This window comes from Eupeodes corollae, chromosome 1 (genome assembly GCF_945859685.1).
Source record: "Eupeodes corollae chromosome 1, idEupCoro1.1, whole genome shotgun sequence".
In the NCBI taxonomy this organism is placed as follows: domain Eukaryota; kingdom Metazoa; phylum Arthropoda; class Insecta; order Diptera; family Syrphidae; genus Eupeodes; species Eupeodes corollae.
Window position 1 is genome coordinate 292,737,854 of NC_079147.1, and position 20,780 is coordinate 292,758,633.

Sequence of the window (20,780 nt, forward strand, 5' to 3'; positions counted from 1 at the left end):
TTAGTTCTTTTTACAAATTTTAACAATTTGTTTGTTTTAATTCATCATCAACATTATAATTATTTTCACATTTAAGAGTAATTATTTAAACAATCCCATAATTAATTTGTCTATTACTTACAATATTACTAATGATGGAATTTTTTAACCTCAAGTTTTGGATTTTAATCAATTTGCAAAAGTGTTGCCGTTTAAAATGTAATTACTTGCTTTTTCTTATCACCTTAGATGTTCGTTCTAATGATATAAAATTAAAAAAACACGGTATAGTATCAAAACTATCTTATTAAATTTAATTTCATAAACTTTAGTTTTACTATTTTTAAATGCATATTCGCAGGCATATCAAACAATAATTCAACAGGGATATAATCAAACATTGTACAATGAATAAGCACTCATTATTATTCTTAATGGATATTGAAAACAAAAACCCATGAAAGTGCTAATATCTTAACCCTTATCTTCAATATTACATACAATCATCATTTTATCAATAAAACAAAAATACAAATTACAAATGTTTAGCTTAGGAATACAAAAGGGTGAATAAAGTTAAATCAATTTGGACTTTAATTAATATTAGGATCATGAAAGAGAATCACATAATAATGGACTAAGAATATTAATTACAAATAAAATGTGCACACTTTACTAAATGCTTTTCGTCATTATACTTTTTCTCAGAATTAAAATGAGAAATGAAATTAAACAAAACAAGAAAAACTAATAAAATATACAAAAAATTATGACTAAACTTTATGTACGATTAAATGAATCCTGTTTGTATTAAAAAATATTAAACGAGTTGATGGTGTCACTAAGTGGATACGGCTATTAAACTTTTGCTTAAGTCTATTAAAGATTTAATTTACTTTATCCGGAGTAAGGCAATAAGAGTTTGTTAAACCTGGAATAGTCTTTTATGTAGAACGAAAATGAAACAGGCCAAATCTTATAAAGGGTGATTATTTTGAGGTTAGGATTTTCATGCATTAGTATTTGACAGATCACGCGGGATTTCAGACATGGTGTCAAAGAGAAAGATGCTCAGTATGCTTTGACATTTCATCATGAATAGACTTACTAACGAGCAACGCTTGCAAATCATTGAATTTTCTACCAAAATCAGTGTTCGGTTCGAAATGTGTTTCGCGCTTTACGTCCGATTTATGGTCTACATAATCGACCAAGTGAGCAAACAATTAATGCGATTGTGACCAAGTTTCGCACTCAGTTTACTTTATTGGACATTAAACCAACCACACGAATGCGTACAGTGCGTACAGAAGAGAATATTGCGTCTGTTTCTGAGAGTGCTGAAGACCGTGAAATGTCGATTCGTCGCCGTTCGCAGCAATTGGGTTTGTGTTATTCGACCACATGGAAAATTTTACGATCTTGGTGTAAAACCGTATAAATACAGCTCGTGCAAGAACTGAAGCCGAACGATCGGCCACAACGTCGAATTTTCAGTGAATGGGCCCTAGAAAAGTTGGCAGAAAATCCGCTTTTTTATCGACAAATTTTGTTCAGCGATGAGTCTCATTTCTGGTTGAATGGCTACGTAAATAAGCAAAATTGCCGCATTTGGAGTGAAGAGCAACCAGAAGCCGTTCAAGAACTGCCCATGCATCAGGAAAAATGCACTGTTTGGTGTGGTTTGTACGCTGGTGGAATCATTGGACCGTATTTTTTCAAAGATGCTGTTGGACGCAACGTTACGGTGAATGGCGATCGCTATCGTTCAATGCTAACAAACTTTTTGTTGCCAAAAATGGAAGAACTGAACTTGGTTGACATGTGGTTTCAACAAGATGGCGCTACATGCCACACAGCTCGCGATTCTATGGCCATTTTGAGGAAAAACTTCGGAGAACAATTCATCTCAAGGAATGGAACGGTAAGTTGGCCACCAAGATCATGCGATTTGACGCCTTTAGACTATTTTTTGTGGGGCTACGTCAAGTCTAAAGTCTACAGAAATAAGCCAGCAACTATTCCAGCTTTGGAAGACAACATTTCCGAAGAAATTCGGGCTCTTCTGGCCGAAATGCTCGAAAAAGTTACCCAAAATTGGACTTTCCGAATGGACCACCTAAGACGCAGCCGCGGTCAACATTTAAATGAAATTATCTTCAAAAAGTAAATGTCATGGACCAATCTAACGTTTCAAATAAAGAATCGATGAGATTTTGCAAATTTTATGCGTTTTTTTTTTTTAAAGTTCTCAAGCTCTTAAAAAATCACCTTTTATAACTTTAAGATCATTATGTAGAAGGTCAAAGGAATTTTATTAACAATTCCGAATATTGTAGTTTCTCCAACTTTAAAGAAGTTAAATGAGTATGTGATCATGATCTCCATCTAGTGAATTAAATAGGAAACTCTTTTTGATAAATCATAATACGCCATTTTATCGCGATGATCTATACATAGATAATATTTCTTAGTTGCGAATACGAAACGTTTCTTTCGACAAAATTTGTTAACTCTTATTTCGGATGTGGAGCTACAGTCTCGGGTGGACCTGGGCCTCAACCAACATGCGTCTCAAGCCTGCTCGGTTCCTAGTTAGCTGTTTCCAGTTTCGTTCCAAAGTCACGGTCTTCCTCCACTGTGGATTGAATTTGAAGTTCTTCCGGGCTTGATCGTTGATATCCATTATCCATTTGCTCTACATGACCCATCGAAGTCGTTGGACTTTTATTCTTTTAACCATCTAGGCAGACGGGACCAAGAATCACCCGAAGAATTTTTCCTTCGAAGCATAATAAGGTGCTCTCATCTTTCTTTGACAGGGTCCAGGCCTCAGCGCCATAAATGAGAACCTGGATGATGTTCGAGAGAAGACTTTACTATTCAATTGCCTTCTAAGTCCAAAGAAGAATCCAGAGAAGCAACTATTTCCAAGAGTTATTCTCTATTTGATTTCAGCACTGATAGAACGGTGCCTAGGTAGACAAAATCCTTAGCTACCTCAAAGCTATAACTGTCCATGGTGACGTTTTGTCCTAGATGTCGTTGTTCAATGTTCTTACTTACTTGGTCTTGCCCCCTTTGAGCACTTAACCTATCTTCACCGCTTCCGTCGCAATGCTCAAAAAGTCTGCACTGACATCACAATTTGATCTTCCAATTATGTCAATATCATCTAAGTATCTGAGTAATTGGATTGACCTTTGGAAGATTGTGCCTCTAGTGTTGACGGTTGAGTTTTGCACAATTCTTTCCAAAACGATGTTAGCGTGCATTATCCATCGTCATTCCGCTCAAATGGATAATGGCTGAATCACAAACACGCTTCAGATTCGGCTTCGTTTGCGTTACGGAGGGCCTGCTTCGAGGTTGCTTTGAATGACATTTCTATTATTCCCTCCAAAGAGCAAATATTTTGTTTGTTGACATTTTTTTACAGCCATTGAGCTGTCAGACAAAGCAAATGTTCAGATAATTGAACTAGAGCTTCCGTTTGGAGTCACATTACGTTCTTCAATTACGATTGTCAAACGAAACTTGAGGTCGAACCTCCATTGTAATTTTAATGGCTGAACTCGTAAACGCCAGGTGAAACCAAAGCTGAAGCGTGTTTGTGATTCAGCCATAAGTTTGACAGGGATGCCAAAACCAGATATTGCTGAGTAATGGCTGAATCACAAACAAGCAATGACATTTCTACTATTTCATTCCTCTAAAAAGCAAATATTTTGTTTGTTGACATATTTTTACAGCCGTTAAGCTGTTAGACAAAGCAAATGTTCAGATAATTGAAACTAGAGCTTCCGTTTGGAGTCACATTACGTTCTTTTCCTTACGATTGTCAAACGAAATGCGTGGTCGAAGCTTTATTGTGATAGAATGCATTGAATTCCTAAGGCTGAACTCGCAAACGTCATTAAATTCCTAAGGCTGAACTCGCAAACGTCAGGTGAAGCCGTAGCTGAAGCGTATTAGTGATTCAGCCATAAAGCTTTTCCCTATAGATGCTGTCATATGCGTCCTTAAAATCGATAAAGACATGGTGGGTATCGATATAAAGTTCGTGTTTTTTGGTTAAGATCTGCCGTAATGTCAATATTTGGTCAATTGTAGACTTTCCAGGTCTTAAGCCACACTGAAAAGGACCTATCAGGTTGTTGACGAACGATTTCAGAGTTTCACAAAATACGGTAGGAGAGATGTTATATGCAATGTTCAGAAGACTGATGCCCCTGTAGTTGAAGCAATTTAGAGGGTCACCTTTCTTGTGTATTGGTCTAACCGTGCTGATATTACACTCATCGGCGATATTTTGCAGATGAGTTGGTGCATGCTCCGTACCAAGGCACCGCCTGCTGCTTTAAATAGTTCGGCAGCGATGCCATCAGCTCTACCAGCTTTGTTGGATTTTAGTTCCGATAAAGCTATCTTCACTTCGTCCAGGCCGTTGATCTGCGTCACCTATCACCCTTGTAGCAGAATTCAATATTGATCGTTCGTAGAGACATCAATATTACCCACATTTAAAACTGACACATTGAGGAGAGAGTTCTTTTATTTTACTTGACAGAACAATAATGGTATGTTTGGTACATGTATATAGGTTAAAACTCCTAATAATGCTTATACTAACATTTGTAAAACAATGACTATTAAGACAAGACGTCTGATTTATATGTGGCGGATAATTTGTATCCTTGATTCTTGACAGAAAAATTCGTCAAAAATAAAAGATAGTGGGTAGGGTTCTTAAGGTTGACATTTCAATTTGTCTGTGAAGGACAATAAGTGAGAGAGTGTGTGTAAGGTCATGCAAGAATCAAAAATATTTTCACTATGGTAGAAATGTCAAAATTGACATTTAACCCCCCCCGTAAACTACTCATTATATTGTAATCGATGTGATCACTTTTATTTTCAATTAAATGATGTCTCTAATTCTTTTATATTATACAGTCATTGTTTGTTTTGTAATATATCAAAGTGTGAGATGAACCTTAAGTCCATGTTACATAAGATCAACCGGTTTCATCTTTGCTTCGGAGGGCGGCAAACATTGAAAAAAAAGAAGAATAAAAAAAGAAAAGGCTTAACCGCGAAGAAAGGAGAAAAAGAGGTAACAGATTATAAAAATGGAGATACAAGAATAGGTCTTATGGATGTTGTTTATTTTATTACAAAAGAAATATATAATTATTGGTCACATTAAAGTTTTAAAAATTACTTTATGAGAATAAGACTGAAATTGCTTCTGATTAGGGAAAAATCCATTTTATACAATTATACCGATCTTAATGGTAAAGTGCCAATTAATTGTGCCCTCGCCCTTAGTTTTATGATTTTTCGAACACACCCGAGACACAATATTTCTTTCTTTCAATGTTAATGTTGTTAGTTATTAAATTTATTTTAATGGATTTATGCTGTGTATGTTACTTTATAACAAAATCACCAATTCGTTTGCAACCAACATAATGACAAAAAAGGAAAATATGAAAACAGCGAAAAGTTAGGACTGTTCGCTCCAGATTATTTTGTGTCAAAGTAAATTTCTAAAATCTAAAAGCGTTGTTCTGGAGAAAGATTTATGCTGAATTGCAAAAAACCCAACTAGACACAAATGTCAAAACAATTGTCAAACCGCAGACAACAGCCATCAAAACAGCCTATAATTGTACGCTTTTTTATGTTTGATGAATGTGAACTATTAATATGAGACCCATGGCTCCCAAGAGACATTATAAAGCCTTTTATTTTCAACTCAGGTATATTTTCATTCCAATTACCTTTGGAAAGTGGAAATCTAAGACTAAAAGTTTCTTCATTTTAAAAATAAATCTCATTCACAAATCACATTTTTTTCTTAAAGAAACAATCTTAAAAATAGTTTCAAATTGAATACGAATCAATCAAATAGTAATGAATATACGGATGAGAAAATACCTGCATAAATAATACAATAAAAATATAAATCTTTGGAATATTTTAACATTGTGATTGATTTTCTATTCGAGAAGTCAAGTCACATCAGTCATAGTCTGGAGATGATGTAATGCTAATCGCATCTTTTTAATTGAACTTTATATTTACTATAAACTCGCCAATTGTTATCAAAATATTATTTTATATTTCTATTTTGCAAAATATTATTATCAGTTCAATATAAAGGATTTGTCCTTGAAAATGCATTCGAAAGATTATTTCAATAGCACGCATATTGATGAATTTTAATCAATATTTGTTTCGCTATAATCACATCACTCAAGAATGTGGCGATGTGACGTGCCCTTAGAAATTATTGACAATGAAAAGGACATTGATCATCAATGGAAAAAATATAATATATTAAGTGTTATTGGTAGTTTTTATTTCCGATAAGGTTTAATGCATGCAATTCAGTTTAAAACGCATTCAATATTGGATCAGTATTTTTAGTATCAATAGTATTAATCTAGAAATAAGTGCTTTATATTTTTCCGCTTATGATTTTGTTTTAAACTTTATTGTGTTCATATTTTTTATAACAAAGCAACTGAAGTAAAAATACAGCTGTGCTAATATTTTGAATTTTTTATTGTTCTTCTTTTCGTTAAAAAAATTAAGTGATATTTGTTTTGTATTGTTTTGTGAAATTGACTTATGTACATATATTGTCAATTTTTATAAATTAACAGTTTTCGAAGGTGAGTTAGAGCAAAAATGTTAAATTTTTTTAATCTGTATCTACAGAAAAAGGGAACATCGCTGAACCTATGTTGTAGAAGTCATTGGTGAAATTATTATTAATTTAGAGCAAAATATTTTCTTTTTGTTTCCGAATGACAGTTAATTCAACATTTTATAGTTCATAAAATTTAAAGTCGGAGTTTCCCATAAAAAAAAGAATTTCTAACAAACTAAACATTGTATTGAAGTAAAAACTATGTGTAAGTTTTCGTATACTTTATTTGGACAGACAGCTGTCACTTTTGAAACGATTTCTTTTTGACAGTTGACATTAGGTACATACTTCAACAATACATTGACATTTTTAAAATTAATTGCTAAAATGGTAAAAACTAAATCACTTTTGGATCGTTCGTTTTAAAAATTGTGAAGAACGTTTAACTGAAAATCTACTCGCCATCACTGCCGATAAAAGTTTAAGTGAATCCAGCTGTGAATAGAAACTAAAGCTCCAGTCGAGTATCGATACAAAATTTCGAGGTTTTCATTCTACGTTCGTATATGTTGGTTTGATATTCGACGGCTGTGATCGAAGAGTAGTGTCGGACGTACAAAACACTTTAATGTCACTCAAAATGAGCTCTGATATTCTGACGAAACTTCTGATTTTGAATGTGTATTTTTATAATTAGGTGAAAAATAAAAGTGGATCTACCTGTTTCTGCTTAGTGCACCAAAGAAGAGGGAGGCAGACATACTCGTATATCTCAAAACATGAAAGTGGGAGAAAATACACCAGTGTAAAATCGTTTCGCTTCCTATAAAATGCTATAGTTTTTTGACAGTACAGTCTTGCCGCAAGCCTTACAGAAAATATAATTAAAAAATAAAATATGAGAGTTCCATTTAACTCTGAAATTTGTAATAGTAAGTGCGTGAGAAATTGCCAACAAAACGATCCGCAGTAGACACATTTTTGTATTTAAAAGTTGGTACAACTGAAAAAACATCTGTCAGAATAATAATTAAAAAAACACACACAAATAGAAGAAAGTTTTGTCAAAAGTTGAGATTAACTTAGCAAAAAAACTAACAATAACTGACAATTTTCAAGATGAAATGTTAAGAAAGCATCTGGAAATTGATATTCTATAAAAAAAGTTCATCTTACAATTTCTTCAAGAAGGGGGTTTGTTCGTAGACTACTACATTAACATGTGTTGTTGAAGCGAGCTTGAAGATCGCTTCAATTCTGTATATACCTGAATCGAGTTGAAATGAGCTTGATTTGACTCCATTCCCGTCGTAGATCGAAGTCGAGTCAAAATTTGAGAAGAAAACCCTGTGTGGGAGAGTTGTTTAACTGATAATACATTGGTTTTAAATTTCTGAACATTACAATGACAGGAAAAGATAGAGCGTGGCAAGGCGTTCCAAATTCGCGTAGTACAGCTAAAAAAGAATCTCTGTACTTCATAGTACGGCTGAAGTTGGGCTCAAGGCTAAACTGATGGGCATTCCTAGAAGCGCGGGTATTACGGTTAAATTGTTTAAGGGGAGGAATGCAACTGGCTATTTCACTAGAGCATAGTCCCTTAAAATAACGGTAAAAAAGGGTGAGGCAAGAAACCTTGCGTCGATGTTCCAGTGATGTAAACGAGTTGATGATATTAATGTCACCAATCATTTTAAAAGCTCTTTTTTGAATACTGTCCAAGAAGCCTAAATAAGTTACTAGAGCACCAGCTCAGAGATGAGAGTTATATTTCGGACGTATATAGGTTTTGTAGATTGTAGCCCGATAAGACGGAGAAAAAATGTCTTGCAACGTCTCAAAAAACCTAGACATCTGTCTGGAAACGAATATAAAAAGCTAAGAGTACTATCGTCAGCGAAACAATGTATTGGATTAGAAGTAGCAGACAGGAGATCATTTATAAAAATGAGGAAGAGGGTCGGAGACAAAACGGATTCCTGGGGTACACCAGCATTTATATTATGAGTTTCAGACTTGAATCCGCCCAAAACAACTTGTATTGAACGGTTCGAAAGAAAATTTCTAATCCAACGAAGAAGAGATTCATCGATAGCGAAAGCACGCATTTTCGATAAGAAAGCAAGATGCCAGACTTTATAAAATGCCTTTGAAATATCAAGTGCAATAATCTTACTTTCTCCAAAACGATGTAAGGATTTGTTCCACTGTTCAGTGAGATGAACCATGAGATCACCAGTGGACCTATTGCTTAAAGCCGTATTGACGGACATTAAAAAGCAATCCGTTCCTCAAGGTATTTCTTAAGCTGACAATTAATAAGCGTTTCCATGACCTTAGAAAGAAGGGACGTTAGTGCTATCGGTCGGTAATTTGTGGGAGAAGAAGATTCGTCTTTTTTGGGATTGGCTGAACAAATGCAGTTTTCCAACTACTCGGAACAAGCCCAGAAGAATAGCATAGATGGAAAAGCTTACGAAGTTGTTTTTCTAGCGTGGAAGAACACCTCTTCAAAATAGGGGGGATACCATCAGGGCCTGCGGATTTTCGAATGTTGAGATCTAAGAACTTTCGTAACAGTTTGAGCACGAAAAAAATTTGGTCCCATAGAATAGTTTACGCGTTCAAGAACTGGGGGAGTCATGACACTATCTGAAAAGGTGGAAGTTTCGTCGAACTGCCTTGCAAATAAGTTGGCTATATCAATAGAGCTAACTAAAGGAATGTCATTGACAACAAGAGTAGGAACCGAGGAAGAGGAAGAATTTCTCATGTTTTTTTCGAATGACCAAAAATTCTAACTGCCTTTGGGACATTGCTTGACATTGCTTGAAGCTTTTCCGATATTTTCATTTGGGTTGGCTTTAAAACACCGGAAGCTCTTTAGGATGTCAACACTTCCTCGTATTCTTTTTAAAGTAAAAAATAAAGTTCTTCTTTCTTACCTGAATCGATAAAGTATTCGTATAGAGTTTATAATTTTTTAAAATGTCTGAAAACTGTCACGCCATCTATTGCATCAAAAGACTCATTTTACTGAGACCATAATTTACGAACGCACCCTATTCTTTCTGTCAAAATGTGTTCTCGTCTCAATTTCGTTAAGAGATGTTTTACAATTTTTTTTTAAATTATTGTGAGAATGTTCAATCCATCAAATTTCTTAATGTACTTTGTATTGAATCCGAAATAAAATTATCATCTAAATTTCCTGAAAAAAAAAACTAAACAAACTATAATAATTTTTTCACACGAAGCTCAATCTTGCTCTATTGAGGAAATAAGCATAAATTTTGATGATGTAACAGTCAAAGTCTAATAAAGTTTATGATTCTCAAACATAATTCTAAGCCTAAAAACGTGTTTTTTTGTATTTAAAACTTAATTCTTAAGACCATCAGCACGCGTGTCAGACCATCGTAATAACTCTTATGTCACGAACGCCACCGACACATCGCCATCCATCATGCCTCGAGCACACTTCCAATCAAAATACATAAATTCTTGGTTAAAAAACAAATATTTTAAATGTTTTTTTTTTGTTTTAATCAAAAGGTTATTAACATTAAAATTAATTTTATTTTTGAATAAATATTTTATTCCATAAATTTCCGTTGAAATCGAAGGTTATTTCACACTCGAATAGCAAATTAATAAAAACAAAATCATAAATTTAAAACTAGTCTTGGTTTGCAAAAACCTAAGCTGCTAAAATTTTGTTTGTTAACAAAAATCTATGTTTTTTGAAGAAGTAGATGTTACGAAATTTAAACATTTAGATACAATATTCGATAAGAATCTGTCAAAAACCAATTGATCTAATATATTTAAACATTTACCAAGCATCCAAGAAGACAACAAATGTCGTTAAATTAACAAATTTTCATATAACTCCTAACGTGTAAACTATCTTTAGGAAATATTTTGTTTGCAGTGCGGTGTGAGAAGAAAACCTGAATGTACATTTTGCCATAGATAAATGCTGCTGCTGCTAGATAGGCTAGGCATTGAGTAATCTTGCGTTGCAATTTCAAGCCAGCAAAAACAACATCTTGCGTAACTTTTACTTCTGCGAGACTGCAACTGCACTGCGAGTCGCAACTGTTAGGAAAGCGTAGAGGCACGACACACTGTGTAAGCGCGCCATATCGCCATCATCCACCACCGCTTCCACTACCAACGATCGATCGACCTTTAAGCGCTCAGCCAAATGGTACGACACTCCGACAAAATCTTGAGAAGTTACAAACTTGATCTAGCAGAATCTAAAGCCAGCCAAAAGCTTGCTTAAGAGTTTGAATTTAGGCTAAAGCAAAAACAAATCAAGCATGAATGTCTGTTCTAGAATTCATTGATTAGTTACAAAGCATATCAAATAAATAAATAAAGCTGGTACAAGTCCCGCTATGTTGTCTAGGCTCTAGCTAAGCTAGACTATGTAGGTTAGGCCAGGTGTAGAAGACCAGCTGACTCAATGGAAGATTTAATACAATTAAATTGAAATTGTGAAACCGAGAGTATCATGAAGTATCTGACTTTTGTTATTCTAGCCGTAAACGTTATAACAAGTAATAATTAAGCTCTGTTTTGATGTTAATAAAGATGTTAATCAGCTTTGCTCTGAAGTTATTGAACCATGAATCAGTTTTTGTTTTTGTTAAATTATCTTTTGATGGGAAAATGTAATTAAAATGATGTAAAAATAAACATGAAATTGAGTTGTCTCGCTATAATGGGGAGTTAATTTTACGACAAAAAATATTGCGTGTACACTGTACACACGGTAGTGGGATTATGCGCTTAAAAATCATAACAAATGTCTCTGTAACATATAAAAAACAAAACTGTATAGGGTTAGATAACAGTATTTTGGCAGATGTCACTTTTGAAGATGAAGATGTTATATTTTAACATTTGAGGAATGAAAACTGCGTCTTAACCTTTGAATGAAACAATAAACGCCTCAAAAACGAATTAATGGCTGAATCACAAACACGCTTCAGCTTAAGCTTAGTCTACGTTACGGTGGTCCTGCTTCGTGGTTGCTTTGAATGACATTTCTGTTATTACATCCCTCCAAAGAGCAAATATTTTGTTTGTTGACATTTTTTTACAGCTGTTGAGCTGTTAGACAAAGCAAATGTTCAGCAAATTTGAACTAGAGCTTCCGTTTGGAGTCACATTACGTTATTTCCTTACGATTGTCAAATGAAACATGAGGTCGAAGCTTCATTGTGATAGCATAAATTGAATTCCTATGGCTGAACTCGTAAACGGCAGCGAAGCCGAAGCTGAAGCGTGTATGTGTTTTAGCTATGAAGTTGCTACGATATACTACAGAAATGCCGGAAATTTTGCAGTAAGGGTTTGCAGTTTGTATTTTAGCACACAAAAAAGGTTTCAAAACTTGAATGTTGGAATTCGTGAAATTTTTGGGGACGTACAGTCATAAACAAGCAATTTACTTACTTACTCTGATTCTCAAACCTGTAATCGTATAACAGAACTGATTTGACGTTTAAACGCAACAGTCGTAGCTTGTCTTCAAGCTGAGAGAGTTGTTCTTTTAAACATTATAGAACATCTTAGTTTTTATAGTAATCATTTTCAGCCCCATGGTGTCATTTGAAGGAGTTTCAATATTCTATTAAAGCATCTTGCATATGAGCTACGAACTGCGAACTGCGGATGTTCGCATATTTTGACTTTTCTTTCACATGAGCTATATTTCTATTCGCAGACAGCATTTGAGGTTAAGTAGAGCGCAAACAATTTATTCGTTGCAGTGTGGATGGCATGTGGAACGCGAATAGAGTTTGACAGTTCGCAGCAACCACACTGCGGTTCGTTACTACCAAATTGTTTTTACAAAATTGTCTTGTTTTAAAGAACAAAATGCAAATTTTATTTTCCTAACATAAGTGTCAATTGGTTTCTTATAATTTAAATGTGTTTTTGTTTGAAATTGACTTTTTAAAATGTGTAAAATCACGTTTGTCCGTTTATTCGTTCATTCGTTGTTCTCTCTCATGTGCAAGGCTCTTAAGTAGTATTCACATGAGCACGAGCAACGAACGACGAATGAATTACAAAATTTGAGTTTATACACGTTTGAAGACATATTTCCACACAAATTCTCAACAAAGCGATAGCAATATTGTTTCTATTTGATTTATGATGCATACTTTTCCTTTTCAATATCATATATTAATAAATTTAAGAAAACAAATTTATTCGTGGCGAAAAAAATTGTAGTTGATACAAACTGTCAAACTTTATTCGCTTTCCACATTATCCACACTAGCAACGAATAAAATAATAGCGCCTACTTAACCTAAAAAAAATCAATCTTGTTTTGGTTTCGGTGTTTGGCTGTGGCTCCTTGTCAAACTTCACTCGCGACGAATTAAATACTCTCATGTGAAAGAAATGTCAAAATCAACGAATATTCATTCATTCGTTGGTCGTTGGTCGTGCTCATGTGAATAGTGCTTTATTCCTCCGTTTCTTGTCAAAACCGCCAGCAGCACATCACTGATCACCAATAAGAATTTGTGACAGTATCAGGTATGCATACTGTTTTAATTCAGTTTCTGACTTTTACTTTCAAGAATTAATTACTTAGTACAGCCCCATGGAACTGCTTCTCTCTCCACCTTTGATGTCATTTGATGAAGTTCCATTATCCTGACAAGTATATGATCATTTTCTGTGTTTCAGGTCTGCGTTCAAAGTTTATCTTATTCCTATATATTTCCTGTCAAATCTGCCCGCAGCACATCACCAATAAGAACAGAATTTGTGGCATTGGCTGCGTTCAATCTCGTATTGGATAGGGTATCTTGGATAGGTGGATTTTAAGGTATCTTTTTGAACGAGTTGGATAGCTGTATTAAGATAGCTGTCAAACAATAAAAACAACTTTCAGCTGTTCACAAAAAGCAGAGAAACACTTAAGCTTCGAAGTCAAAATTGTTGTAAGATAAAACATTTAACGGATTATTCAACTGCTTTGTCGGACGATGATAAGAGATAACCTTAATCTGTAATCTATGTTAAATTTCCTCTTAGCTCAATTGGAATTCTATACGATTAATAATTTAATTACGAAACCTTCCTAAATTCGGGGGCAAATAGCTTCTTCATCGTCTATTATGTACAGAACATCCTCAAATACAACTTCAACTAATATTTTGTATCTTTTTGTTCACCAACAAATACAAAAAGCTTAAATTAATTTTCAAGCTTCTTGAAATTGAACCATGAGGTGAATCAGCTGTTCTGTCAGATACCTACAAAAAATTCTTTGATACGTTTGGATTCCTTTTTGACATCTCAGCTGTTTTTGATCAGCTGTTATTTTAGAAGTAAAACACTAACAAAAAGGTATCCAAATATTCTATTTGTCTGAGATTGAACGCAGCCATTATGCATCCCTATCTGACAATTTTAATTCAGTTCTTGACTTTCACTTTTAAAATAATGGATCAGTTTAATATCAAACGAAAGTGATGCTTGTCAAAAATGTATATAATGACATTTCAAAATATAAGATCCGTTCCTATGATCTAGGTTTGTTTCCTTTTTTTTGGTCTTGGACTGTCACTCTTTAGAACTGTTGCAGTACATGTTTCTATTTATGTTTTAATTGTAAATTGCTAAATATATAAAAAAATATTAAAGTTTTAAGTCAATGTTTTTATATTTCAAGTTCACATTTTAAGAATTGAAAGTGTTTTTATGACCAAAAGACAAGTCACATTTTTGACCTTGACTTGAATAACAAAGGCAGTACATTTATGTCATTATTTTAAAAACACAAATGTCAATCAAATGTCTTTATTTAAGAAATTCTATAGAAATGAGATCATATAGACAAAAACCGATCCCATTCGGATGAACCTATACGATATTTGGTTCTTTTTCAATGTTAAGCCTCGGGCAAACCTATGAATGACCTTTTGAGAGCAATCGCAAACCAAAGTTGGGGAATAACGATTTAGAGTTAATTATTTTGTGATTATGATCACCATGGACTGCTTAAGTTTGGACTATGCCTTTCTTCGAAAACTTTTGTCTTACTTTAAATACAAATACCCTTCATAAAATTATTCCCTGAATTTTGTATTACGCAAGACAATATGGCCCTTCTTTAGGTTTGTTTACAAACGCAAATTGCTTACAAAATGATGGTCTTTTCTAGCACTAAAATGACTTATTTTTTTGTTTAATTAGCTTAACGACCTAAGGCCACACAGTTTAAATTTAACAACCTTTTGCGAAAGAACTAAGTTTCTTCCCAGAAATTCATCATAATTACAATGGTTTTATAGCTCGAAGTTGTTAAGCCATATTTTTATTGTAATATTTTACATTAACGTTTAGTCAGAAAAAATAGTTTGTGGTTATTAGATGATAGTCGTAGACGATCTAACAACCACAAAAATTCGAAGAAATAACTAAAACTTATCCGGTTTAGTGGTTAAAGTAATTATTATAGTAACAATAAAAAGTAGCCATAATCACTTACAAAATTTTTGAAGAGGAAGATTTGTTTTGTGTTTAGATCTTCACTAACCCATAATTTTATAAAATGTTTTATTTGTTTTTTCTCACTCATTATTAAACTGGTTTGTTTTTGATCCTCTGGTACCTATCAAATCAAAGACTTCAAATTGCGTCAGAATTTTAATTTAATGTTCTTGACTTGACTAGATGCTGTCTTTTTTACCTTAAGGCTATTTTTGTAGTTCTCTGTTTTCATATTTCTAACTAAATTTTTCATTTTCTGATCCCTTCAAATTTGGTTAATTTGCTATCAAAATTGTATTTAATTAAATTAATTTTTGCTATAAGAATTTTTGTTTTTATAGGAGTGTCGATGCATGAAATTGATTTAAAAATATGAACTTGTCCACATCAATGAAACTGGTTACAAAAATAAAAAACAATAAACTAAGACACATTAAACAAACGTGTGAATTTTTATATTTTGTGGACTTTGATTTTATGGGTTGATCATCTATAATTTGGCTAAAATCCGTGTTATTGATAAACAATCGGTTTTGTGCCGATTAAGTACGATTCTAAATTAAGAAAATGGTAATCTTAAAGTGCTTTGATATAATTACTTACTTACATACTTTAGGTGGCGCTACAGTCCGGGGCGGACCTTTGCCTCTTCCAACATCCGTCTCCAGCCAGCTTGGTCCCTAGCTAGCTGTCTCTAGTTTCGCATGCCAAGATGGTTGAGGTCCTCTCCCACTTGGGTGCGCCACCTGCGTCGCGGTCTTCCTCTTCTGCGCCGTCCCTCGGGATTGAATTCGAAGACCTTCCGGGCTAGAGCGTTGATGCCCATTCGCTCTACATGACCTAGCCATCTTAGCCCTTGGACTTTAATTTTGCTAACAAGGTCAGTGTCGCTGTACAGCCCGTACAGTTCGTCGTTATATCTTCTCCTCCATTCTCCATCTATGCGTAGGGGACCAAAAATCACCCGAAGAATTTTTCTCTCGGATCATCCTGAGACGTTCTCATCTTTCATTGACAGGTTCCAGGCCTCAACGCCATAAATGAGAACCGGGATGATAAATGTTTTATAGATGATGATTTTAGATGGTCGAGAGAGGACTTTACTTTACTTCCAAAGAAGCAGCGATTCGTTATTCTTCGTTTCATTTCAGCGCTGGTGTCGTTGGCTGTGTTTATAGCGATGCCTAGACAAAGTCTTTAACCACGTCGAAGAATTTATAGCTGTCCATGGTGACGTTTTGTCCAAGACGTCGTCGTTCAGTGTCCTTTTTTGATGACAGCATATATTTAGTCTTGCCCTCATTGAACACTAAACCCATCTACTTCGCTTCCGTCGCAATGCTCAAAAATGCCCCACTGACATCACGTTCTTGTTTCACGCTTTGATCTTCCAAATATGTCAATATCATCTGCGTATCTGAGTAGTTGGATGGACCTTTGGAAGATTGTGCCTCTAGTGTTGAAGGTTGAGCTTTGCCCAATTCTTTCCAGAACGATATTAAGGAAGTCGCATGACAGTGCATCGCCTTGTCTAAAAGCTTTTTTGACATAAAATGCATCTGTGAGATCTTTTCCGACCTTGATAGAGCAGCCTGTATTCTCCATCGTCATTCTGCACAAACGGATAAGTCTGACAGGGATCCCAAAACAAGACATTGCTCTGTAGAGCTGTTCCACATGGATGCTGTCATACGCGGCCTTAAAATCGATTAAGAGTTGGTGGGTATCGATTTGAAGCTCCTGGGTTTTTTCTTAGATCTGCCGTAGGGTGAATATTTGGTCGATAGTGGACTTTCCTAGTCTGGAGCCACACTGATAAAGACCTATCAGGTTGTTGACAAGCGCCTTCAGACGGTCACATAATACGGCAGAAAGGAACTTATATGCAATGTTAAGGAGACTTATGCCTCTGTAGTTGGCACAATTTAGAGGGTCTCCTTTCTTATGTATCGGGCACACTATGCTGAGATTCCACTCATCGGGCATGCTTTCTTCCGACCATATTTTGCAGATGAGTTGGTGCATGCTCCCTACCAAGTCATCGCCTGCTGCTTTGAATAGTTCGGCAGCGATGATGTCAGTTCCAGCAGCTTTGTTTGACTTAAGTTTAAGGACATGGAAGTCTCTTGCGATTGTAGCCGTCTAACGTCGAAACTTCTCACAGTACGTCCTTGTTTTGGTTTTAACCGGGATATCCGTAGCCGTACCTTGGCTACAGCGAGGTCCGAGTCAATGTTGGCCCCTCGGAAAGTTCGGATATCCTTTATACTGGAGAAGTGTCGTGCGTCGATCGCAATGTGGTCAATCTGGTTGACGGTTGATTGATCAGGAGATTTCCATGTGCCTGAATCCGTTGTCGGAGGTGGTGTTGTGCAGGCTGTATCTCCCGATTGTGCCACCAAAGATGCCTTCTCTTACTAGCTTGGCGTTTAAATCTCCTCAGACAATTTTAATGTCATAGCCAGGGCACTGCTCATATGTAAGTCTTGTCCATGAGCTCGAACAATATGTCTTTGGTGTCTTCATCTTTCTCCTCTGTTGTGGCATGCGCGCCTATTAGGCTTTTGTTGGCGAATTTAGCCTTGATGCGGATTGTCGTGATGCACTCGCTCACACTGTTGAAACTCAAGACTTTTGCCTGAGTCTAGTTCCAACAACAAATACACACTCGTTAGCAGTAAATGTAGTATACATCGCAGTCTTTTAGTTTGCGTTTACCCGGTCCATCCCATCGCACTTCTTGGATGGCTGTAATATCTGCCTTGTAGCAGTTTAGGGCTTCCGCTAATTGTTCGGCTGCACGTGGTCTGTTAAAGGACCTTAAATTCCACGAACAGATCCGAAGTTCCTTGTCCTTATTTCGTTTGCGTGGGTTGTCAACAGTAAAGCCGTCCATACCAGAGGCTTGTTGGTGCTTCGCAACTAAAGGTATTTTTTACGTTGCCAGGAAGGCATCCCGACGGTACAACCCCCAACCTGGAGGGCCAGATCCTTAGTATAACTCCAAGGACGGAATATGTCGAATAAGCGCTATAAGGTGTTCACTAAGTAGTTCAACCTTACTGGAACTGTTGACGCCACCGTTGATTCCATCTCGAGAATTCGTCCGCTGCCGCCTGGATATGGAGAGGTGCCTTAGTGGAAACACTTCTCCCCCCTCTCTCGTTTGCTGCCCTGATAATTTTAAGTGGAGTTAAAACCCAATCTCCAGTTGAGGTACTAGGCACCTGATGGTCACAACATGGTGGTGAAGGTAGGAGTTGGTAGACAGAGGTTTGTTTTGAGAAAAACCTGTGGACATGTTTACCATTTGAAAATCATGCTCAAACCTTTGATATTATACTCCAGCTGCTTAAAATTTGATTTAATATAGCAAAATGGCTTCAATTTATAGTGTTATAGTATCATAGCACTTTGCTATAATATATAATGTCAAAAAGGTTTGTTTTTGATTTTTTGAGGACACATTCAATAAACTTTATTAAGAATATTTATTCATGTGGTATTAACAAATGTAACAAATAAAAATTTTCACCACACATAGTTTGTATCTTCTTTTGAGGGTTTGAACAAAAAAAAATAGAAAACATAGAAAGACAAAATTCGATTTTTCATAGTTATTTAATGAACGAAAAAAAAAACCATGCCTTATTAAATTAAAGAAGTATTTCAATGATTTCTGAAGATTGCTCCAAATATAGAGAAAATTAAAAAAATACTGAAAAACATAGAAAATATTTTAAGACAAAATTAAACTGTCACAACTACTTAACTTCAAATTACTATACTACATTCAAAATAAAACCTTTATGGCTGAAACACATACACGCTTCAGCTTTGGCTTCGTCTCCGTTACGTTAGGCCCGCTTCGAGGTTGCTTTGAATGACATTTCTATTATTTCATCCCTCCAAAGAGCAAATATTTAGTTTGTTGACATTTTTTTTACTGCTGATGAGCTGTCAGACAAAGCAAATGCTCAGAAAATTGAACTAGAGCTTCCGTTTGGAGTCACATTACGTTACATTACATTCTTTTCCTTACGATTGTCAAACAAAACGTTAGGTCGAAGCTTCATTGTGATAGCATGCATTGAATTCCTATGGCTGAACTCGTAAACGTCAGGCGAAGCCGAAGCTGAAGCGTGTATGTGATTCAGCCATTAGTGGCTGAATCACAAACACGCTTCAGCTTCGTCTGCGTTACAGTGGGCATGGGCATGCTTTGAGGTTGCTTTGAATGACATTTCTATTATTTCATCCCTACAAAGAGCAAATAATTTATTTTTTGACATTTTTTTTACAGCTGTTGAGCTGTCACAAAAAGCGTTACATTACGTTCTTTTCCTTATGATTGTCAAACGAAACGTTAGGTCGAAGATCCATTGTGATAGCATGCATTGAATTCCTATGGCTGAACTCGTAAACGTCAGGTGAGGCCGAAGCTGAAGCGTGTTTGTGATTCAGCCATAAAGCCGTCTCCTTTGAGATGATTTGATTAATAAAAAAACAGAGAAATCAGAGAACAACCACATTAAAAATGTCAAGATTTTTGTGGTCCCTTTTTTATCTTAATAATAAAATTCATGCAAATTGGATTCCTATATTATATTTGCAATTACAGTACTCCAAATTAAAATTATTGAACGACTAATTGTCTGCGTTCAATCTCGTAATGGATAGGTGGATTTTTAGATACCTTGTTGAACGACTTGGGTAGCTGTATTCAGATAGCTGTCAAAAAATAAAAACAACTTTCAGCTGTTCACAAAAAGCAGAGAAGCATTTAAGCTTCGAAGTCAAAATTGTTGTACGACAAAACATTTAATGATAAATTGATAGGTGCGTAACAATTTAATAAATAAGAGATAACCTTAATCTGTGTTAAATTTCCTCAATTAATAATTTACTTGCCAAATCTCTGGTTTTAAACAATTTACGTTTATTATGTACAGAACATCCTCAAATACATCTTCTACTAACATTAAACAAATACAAAAAGCTGACATCAATTTTCAAGTTTCTTGAAATTCAACTGTCTAGCTGAGATTGAACGCTACCATTTACTACAGGATTGATCGGTGAATGATTTTTTCCTAGGTTGGCACTCATTTTGCTTACTTTAGGTGATTATGACTTCAACCAAACAATATATGATATAATTGTCTAATTTTAGATTAACCTGATTCTATGTATAGTCGTGCAAAAATTAAAATTTAATAATAAAATATATGCGAAATAAAAAAGAAATATGACACAACATCCTTTTGACAGCTGAAACGAAGAGGCTTAATAAAATGCTTGAACTGTTGACAACCAGTTCTAAGCTATTAAACAATCATCCGGAAAAAAAGTCTACTATAATTTATGTCAAAATTTGTCGGATTGGAGGAGGTGCCAACTTAAAGTTAAAGTTCTGAACAAATTAGGATATGCATATCATTTATTTCTTGTTATTTTTTTTTGTGTGTGTGTTGAACTATAAAGTTATAACACATAACATGTATAAGTTAAAGAATTATGCATTGGATTGGCTTAACTATATTATGTACACATGCTGGTATTAAATCTTAAGAGTTCTGTCAAACTAGAATCTAGCTATTAATATGTA

At 35.0% G+C, this 20,780-nt stretch overlaps 1 protein-coding gene across 3 annotated transcripts in view; it reads left to right on the forward strand.

Moving 5' to 3' along the window:
* The window catches only part of LOC129940331 (ATP-binding cassette subfamily G member 4), a 100,859-nt gene that overhangs the window by 12,139 nt on the left and 67,940 nt on the right, over positions 1–20,780 (forward strand). Inside the window, exon 1 of one of the 3 annotated variants that reach the window (XM_056048638.1) lies at positions 6,644–6,662. The exons of the other annotated variants lie outside the window; for them this stretch is intronic. The gene's annotated coding sequence lies outside the window, so the exon portion shown is untranslated. Of the gene's footprint in view, positions 1–6,643; positions 6,663–20,780 lie in introns of those variants that run through there. 3 annotated transcript variants of the gene reach the window in all.